Here is a 7139-nt window from a genome sequence, read left to right as displayed (position 1 = left end):
AGTTTCACACTTGGAGCCATGGGCAGTGGCACCTTGTGGTTCTAGGGGTTGATTCTACCCCTCTCCCCTGGCTCATCACCTCATCACATACTAGTTGGGCCCACACCTTATAGGGGAATTGGGCATCAAGTCTAGTTATGCGTTTGGTGACTGACACACCCACCTCTCCACCCTCGGTCCTGCCATCCCAGACCCATGCAGATGCATCAGTGTCCAAAGAAGGGATGGAGTGACCCCCCAGGACTCGTGGGCTGGTGATTCAGGGCGCTGTTTCAGCTGGGGGTGAAGGACAGGACAAGACCTGTTGTTCCTACTTGTCCTTTTTGGTCTCAAGCCTTCTGCTGATTAGATGTAGCTCACCCTGGGATTCATCCAGCAGACCAGCCAAGATTTTGCACAGTGTCTCCATCACAGGTGTCCCCCCATGACAGTGGGTCGGGCTCCCAGGAGCCAACTGGACAGGAGCAGATAGGCAGGGTTGGTCCACTCTGGTGTTCGGGTGGAGCTCAGGGCCTCACATGGTTCCTGTGCTCTTAAAGGCATAGTATTTGGAGGAGTTTTTGTTTGTTTGTTTTCTTTTTGGTTTTTGGGCCACACACAGTGGCACTTAGGAATTGCTCCTGGCAGGCTTGGGGACCATATGGGATGCCAGGAATCAAACCCAGGTCCTTCCTGGGTCAGCCATGTGCAAGACAAACATCCTACACTGTGGTATCTCTCTGGCCCAAGACAGATTTTTAAGCTCTGTCTTTGGGGGGGGGGGGGCAGGGAGGGCCCATACCTACTGATTTTCAGGGCTTAACCCAGACTGTTCTCAGGGATCACTCCTGGAAGGGCTTGGGGGAACCTATGTGATACTGGGGCTCAAACCCAAGTTAGCCACATGCAAGCCAAGTGCCTTCTCTGCTGTGATCTCAGACCTCCAGTTCTGAACTTTTCCCCATACCCTGCACTTCTGGACAGAGACGAGGGGTGGGGCTAGGGATTGGCATGTGCAGCATTGGGTCAGCCACATAAAAGGCAAGTGCCTTCCCCCACTGGACCTTTACCTAGAATAGTGAAGGCTGTTCTGTGGCTCCACTACCCTGGCACAGCCTGCCCAGATTTCTTCCCAGCTAGCAAAAAGAAATCACCCATGTGTCTCTTGCAGAAGTGTTGCTAACCAGGGTCACTAAGCCCAGGAGACTAGGGAGGTCTGTGGTTCTCACCACCTTGTAACTAGGGGCTAGAGGGTGGGAAGCTCTCACACACACACCCTCTGCATTTGTGTTAAGTCCTGCCAGCACATAGCAAATTCCCTCATAAATCTTCAGAGCAGAAAAAAAAAATCTTCAGAGCGGCTAAATACCCCAAGCCGTCTGGATACCTGCCAAACATTCCTTCACTGCTATGAACAGGCACCCGTAGCTCTGCAGGGAAGATTTCACTAACCCGTGTCATTTGGAAACTAAGAAGGAATTAAGTTTTCCTCTTGGGAAAGCAGCAGATGGTTTCAGTACCCAAGCAAAGGCCTGGTCCTGGAAACAGTGGGCACACGCAGAGGTGATCCTGTGCTCGGCCACCAGGGGTCGGGCCGGCATCACCTTCGTCTCAGTTGTGAGCAACCTGGGGACCAGAAACCTCCTGGGTCCTGAGCAAGGCCACTGGCTTCTGGGACAGGAACACATGGCAGGATCAAGGACATTGCGAGGCTCAGACAGAACCGCTGTCCTGAGCTATGTGTCCCTTCCGCATGAAATGGCAAAGGGAAGATCACAAGTTATGCTAAATTTGGCTTTTTTTTAATGGGGGCCACACCTAGTGACATTTGGAAGCTGTTTCCGGCTCTGCGCTCAGAGAACCATGAAGTACTGGAATAGAATCTGAGCTTCATGCTTGCAAAACATGCATTCAGGGGCCAGAGATAAGACAACTAAAGGGAATGTATCCTGCATGTAGCCATCCCAGGTTCCGTCCACAGCATCCCTAGGGTCCCCCAAGCTCACTAGGAATGATCCCTGAGCTCAGAACCAGTAGTAAGCTCTGTTGGGTGTGGCCCCTATGCCAAGAAAAAATCCTTGGGTTAATATTTGGGCTTCAATATTGCTCCCATAACTGACAAGTATTCAACCCACTTTGGCATGAAAGTCAGTGAGAGGAACTGACAGAGGAAACTGCTCTGAATTCTCTTCCCAATTGTTCTAGAAATAGAAAGGAATCTTGGACAGGAAGCATCAATTTGGGAGAATACACCATTTCTGATTTGGCTCCTTTGTTTGGGGTCAAGATGCTTCATGGTGCTCACAAGACACTATGGTGGTGGAAATGAAACCCCAGGCTCTCACATGCAAAGCATGTGGTCACCCCTTTGAGCCACCTCCCCAGCTCTAATACTTTGTAAAATTTGGGGGCCACAGCCGGTACTCATGGCTGACTCCTGGCTCTACACTCAGGAATCACCCCTGCTGGTGCTCAGGGGACCCTAAGGAATGCCAGAGATCGAACCCAGTTTGGCTATGTGCTATGTTGTACTATTGCTCCGGCCTCCACTGGTCTTTTCGATGTGCCAGTTTTTTTAGTGTGAAATGTTAACTCATTTCTTGATTTGTATTTCCCTGATGATTAGTGATAGTAGTGATAGTAGAACTTTTCTGTTTGTTTTGGTCTTTTGGCCATTTGAATTTCTTCTTTGAGGGAGTTTCTGCTCATTTTCCACCCCATCTTTTGTTTATTCCAGATAGACACTGACAAGTGAAATTCCTGGGTCTTGTATATGTTTTCCTGGAGATCATCTGTTCCTTTTCTTTCTCACTTTTATTTTGGGCCCTCTCTATCTGTCTGTCACTTGCTTTTGAAGTTCATTCATACTGGGTTGGATTTTTTGTTGTTGTTTTGGTTTGATTTGATTTCGCTACAGAAGATTCTTAGAATGGCTTTAAGGTTAGTGGGTTTTTCTACCTTATTCTCATTTTCTTCTACAATGATTATAGGTGCAGTAGTGTAAAATCACCCCCACACACTCTATCTCCAACCCCAGGTGAACGAGTGTGTGAAGCAAAGTCACTGCATGAAATAATCCAGACCAGGCCAGTCTGGCAATCTTCTACCTCACATGGAGAGCTATTTACCAGCCAGAATGGCCATTTTTATTGAGTACAAGATCACTGCCAGGTGAGGGAGTAAGGACAGATAACTCAAGCTATCCTGAGCCAGTCCCGCCTAGATTTACATGTAAGACAATCTCTGTTTAGGAATGAAACCAAGTTCTATACAAAGAAACCAGGAATGATCTTTTTGTGGGGTAAAATAAGGTATAAGCAACACAGGAGCAGCCCAATCTCTTTGTTTAGGGGCCCCACCTGGTGGTGCTCTTCACTTAACCATGGCTCTGTGATCTGAGATCACTCCTGGAGGGGCTATGAGAAAGGGAATCCCTTGGTTACTAGGGATCAAATCCAAGTTGCCATCTGTAGAGCAACCATTTTCCCCACTGTACTACTGTTTCTCTTACCAATCAAAAATAGATCTTTCATTTTCTTTATTTTTATGGGTTTTGGACTACATTCAATTATACTTAGAACTTAATTCCTGGCTCTGCACTCAGGAATCACTCGTGGCAATGCTTGATGATACAATATAAAATGCCAGAGATTGAACGCAGGTCGATTGAGAGAAAGGCAAGAATCCTACCTGCTCAGGAATATATCTTGAATGCCTAAGAGCAGGGGTCTCAAACTCAATTTACCTGGGGTCCGCAGGAGGCAAAGTCAGGGTGATCCTTGAGTGCAAAGTCAGTAGTAAGCCTTGAACATTGGGGGGTGTGACCCAAATAACTAAAACAAAACAAAACAAAAAAGATTCCTCTAGGGCAGGGCCACAAAATGTACGGAGGGCTGTTTGTGGCCCATGGGCTGAGAGTTTGAGACCCCTGCAAGAGCCTATCATCTGCAGAATTCCTCTGTGTAGCCTCTCAGTTAATGCTTTTTGACCCGTTCCCCTTCCTGTGGTACCCTCATCTTACCAATGCACATCCAGTTTCATGTTTTAGCTCTTTACTGACGTGATTTTCACATCTGGGACCACCAGGGACATATAGGTCTAAGTTGAAAACAGTGCTACAAATCATCATGAATGGGCCAGCAAAATAGTAGTGCAGTGGGAAGGGTGCTTGCCTTGCACATGACCAACCCAGGTTCAATTCCCAGCATCCCATAGGGTTCCCCAAACCCCTGAGCACAGAGCAGAAGTAAGCCCTGAGCATTGCCAGGTGTGGCCCAAATTTAAAAAAATACAAACACTAAATCATCCTGAATAAATATTTCATTGATGAATTCTCCAGAAAGAGGTCATCTTGGCTGCTCTTAACTTTGCACTACTATCATAAATCATCTTTGGGAAGGGCCAAAGAGAAAGTACAGTGGGTAAGTCACTTGCCTAATATGTGGCTGACTTGGGTTGGATACTTGATATGCTATATGGTTCCCTAAGCTTCACTAGGAATGACTCATGAGCACTGCAGGTTATGGCCCCAAAACATTACAAAATATGTAATCTAAGAACTGGAGATATCATCCAGGAGCTAAGGTGCTTACACAGCTGAACTTATTAGATACACCCTATGATGTAGGGTCTTCTGAGCCCCATCACCAGGAGTGATCCCTGAGGATAGAATCAGGAAAAAACCTGAGCATCACTAATTTCCATCCCCTCCAAAATACTGAAAACAATTTTTTGTTTTGTTTGTTTTTTGGGGGGCTATACTTGGTGATGCTCAGGACTTACTCTGGCTCTGTACTCAAGAATTACTCTTGATGGGGCTTAGAGGACCATATGAGATGCCAGGGATTAAACCCAGGTTGGCCCTGTTCAAGGAAAGCTTTCTACCCCCCTGGACTCCAGCCCCAAACATAACCTCTCAAAGTGAATATCTTTGGACTCCTCCAATAACTGGGCCTTTGACCAACACTGGCATCCATCTGATTACTCAGACCTGAATTGGAAGCCATTACCCCTGCACCTTACCCCCCAATCCCTGTAACCTACACAGACAAGCCAGAGAAAATGCAGCCAATCCACCTGTGAAGCATTTCTCAGATTCCTCCACACCCTGGCTTGGCCCTGCCAGCAGCCCATGTAATTGCAGCCCAGCTGCAATTTTGTTTGTTTGGGGGCCACACCCAGCAGTGCTCAGGGGTTACCTTTAAATCCTGACTCTGCACTCAGGAATCATCCTGGAAGGCTCAGGGGACCATATGGTATATTGGGATTGAACCTGGATCAATTGCATGCAAGGCAAATGCCTTCCCCACTGTACTATTGCTCTGGCCCCAAAGTTGCACTTTCACCCACTTTCACCCACTCATCTTCACTGCTGCTCTTCCACTTGCCCCCCAAACATTTCTATTGTCCTGGACCTAAGAATATAAAGTCAGGACCGAAGAGAAAGTGAAGTTTTTTGTTTGTACTTTAGTTTCTTTGTTTTGGTTTTGGTTTTAGGCCATACCCAGCAGCGCTCAGGGATTATTCCTGGTCCTGAACTCATATTACTTCTGATAGGCTTGGGGGATCCTATGGGATGCTGAGGATCAAACTCGGTCAACCACGTGCAAGGAAAATTCCCTACCAACTATATTATCGCTCTGATCCTGAAAGTGTGAACTTTTTAAGCTACTTGCTTTGCCATCTGTAGATCCCAGTTTCATGTTGCTACCACTGAGGATTTCTGAGCACCTCACAGAGGCAGAAATCCCCTCCCAGGCCTCCAAACATGGTAGCAGTGACCCAAACATACGTACCCCCACCAAAAATATATATAGAGTGTAAGGACAAAAGAACCACTTCTCTCACTTGCTTCATCCCTTCACTGAGCATAACAGCAACAAAAAATACCATGAAAAATAGTGGGGCCGGAGAGATAGCATGGAGGTAAGGCAATTGCCTTTCATGCAGGAGGTCATCGGTTCAAATCCTGGCGTCCCATATGGTTCCCCGTGCCTGCCAGGAGCAATTTCTGAGCCTGGAGCCAGGAATAACCCCTGAGCACTTCCGGGTGTGACCCAAAAACCACAAAAACAAGAGTAAAAAAATAAAAAATAGTACTCCAGAGAACGGACTTGGTCTTACACATGGCCAACTAAAGTTCAGTCTTTGGCACCACATAGGGTCTTTTCCCTAAACTCTGCCAAGAGTGATCCCTGAGCACAGTTAGGAGTAAACACTGGGCACTGCCAGATGTGTCCCAGAAACTAATAAATAAATAAATAAATAAATAAATCAAATGGAGGGTTGCTGGAGTGACAGCATAGAGGGGAGAGTGTTTGTCTTGCATGCAGGTGACCTGAGTTCATCCCCAACACCCCATAAGGTCCTCTGAGCACTGCCAAGAATGATACCTTGGGCCCGGAGAGATAGCACAGCGGCATTTGCCTTGCAAGCAGCCAATCCAGGACCAAAGGTGGTTGGTTCGAATCCCGGTGTCCCATATGGTCCCCTGTGCCTGCCAGGAGCTATTTCTGAGCAGACAGCCAGGAGTAACCCTGAGCACCGCCGGGTGTGGCCCAAAAACCAAAAAAAAAAAAAAGAAAAGAAAAGAAAAGAATGACACCTTAGTGAAGAGCCTAGAATAAACCCTGAGAATCTCTGGGTGTGGCCCAAAAGCTAAGTGACTGGAACACAAGTCCAGGTAGGTGACTCAAAGAACTGGACCAGAGGCTTTGAATGTGGGGACCCTGGGTTTGAGCCCTGAAAAGACAAAGATTGAACCCAAAGCATTGTGTCAGTGGACTGCCTGATCCCTGTTGTCCCTGAGCCCCAAACTAACAAGAACATTATGTTTGACACCTCATACTGGGTTTTAGACCACTGTCATCTCTGACAATCCCTTGTTTTCAGTGCCATTCTCCTAGAATACAAAGCTGCACAAAGGTATTTTTTGTTCGCAGACATTGTCCTAGTAAAGAATCCAGCACGAAGTAGACAGAGCTTTTGAATCGATTCATCTGTAAAAACAATCAGACATCCCTTCCCTTCCCTCACCCTAAAAATATCCGATTAGGATTCAGCACCAGGAGACCCTGGACAGCTCTCAGAAGCCAACCACCCTCTTGCCGGAACTGTATCACTGCAAGCTTGAGTTTCCGCCCGAGCCTCCGGGTTGCTGC

This window comes from Suncus etruscus, chromosome 15 (genome assembly GCF_024139225.1).
Source record: "Suncus etruscus isolate mSunEtr1 chromosome 15, mSunEtr1.pri.cur, whole genome shotgun sequence".
In the NCBI taxonomy this organism is placed as follows: domain Eukaryota; kingdom Metazoa; phylum Chordata; class Mammalia; order Eulipotyphla; family Soricidae; genus Suncus; species Suncus etruscus.
The sequence above is the reverse complement of the archived record's forward strand: the minus strand, read 5'-3'. Positions refer to the sequence as shown.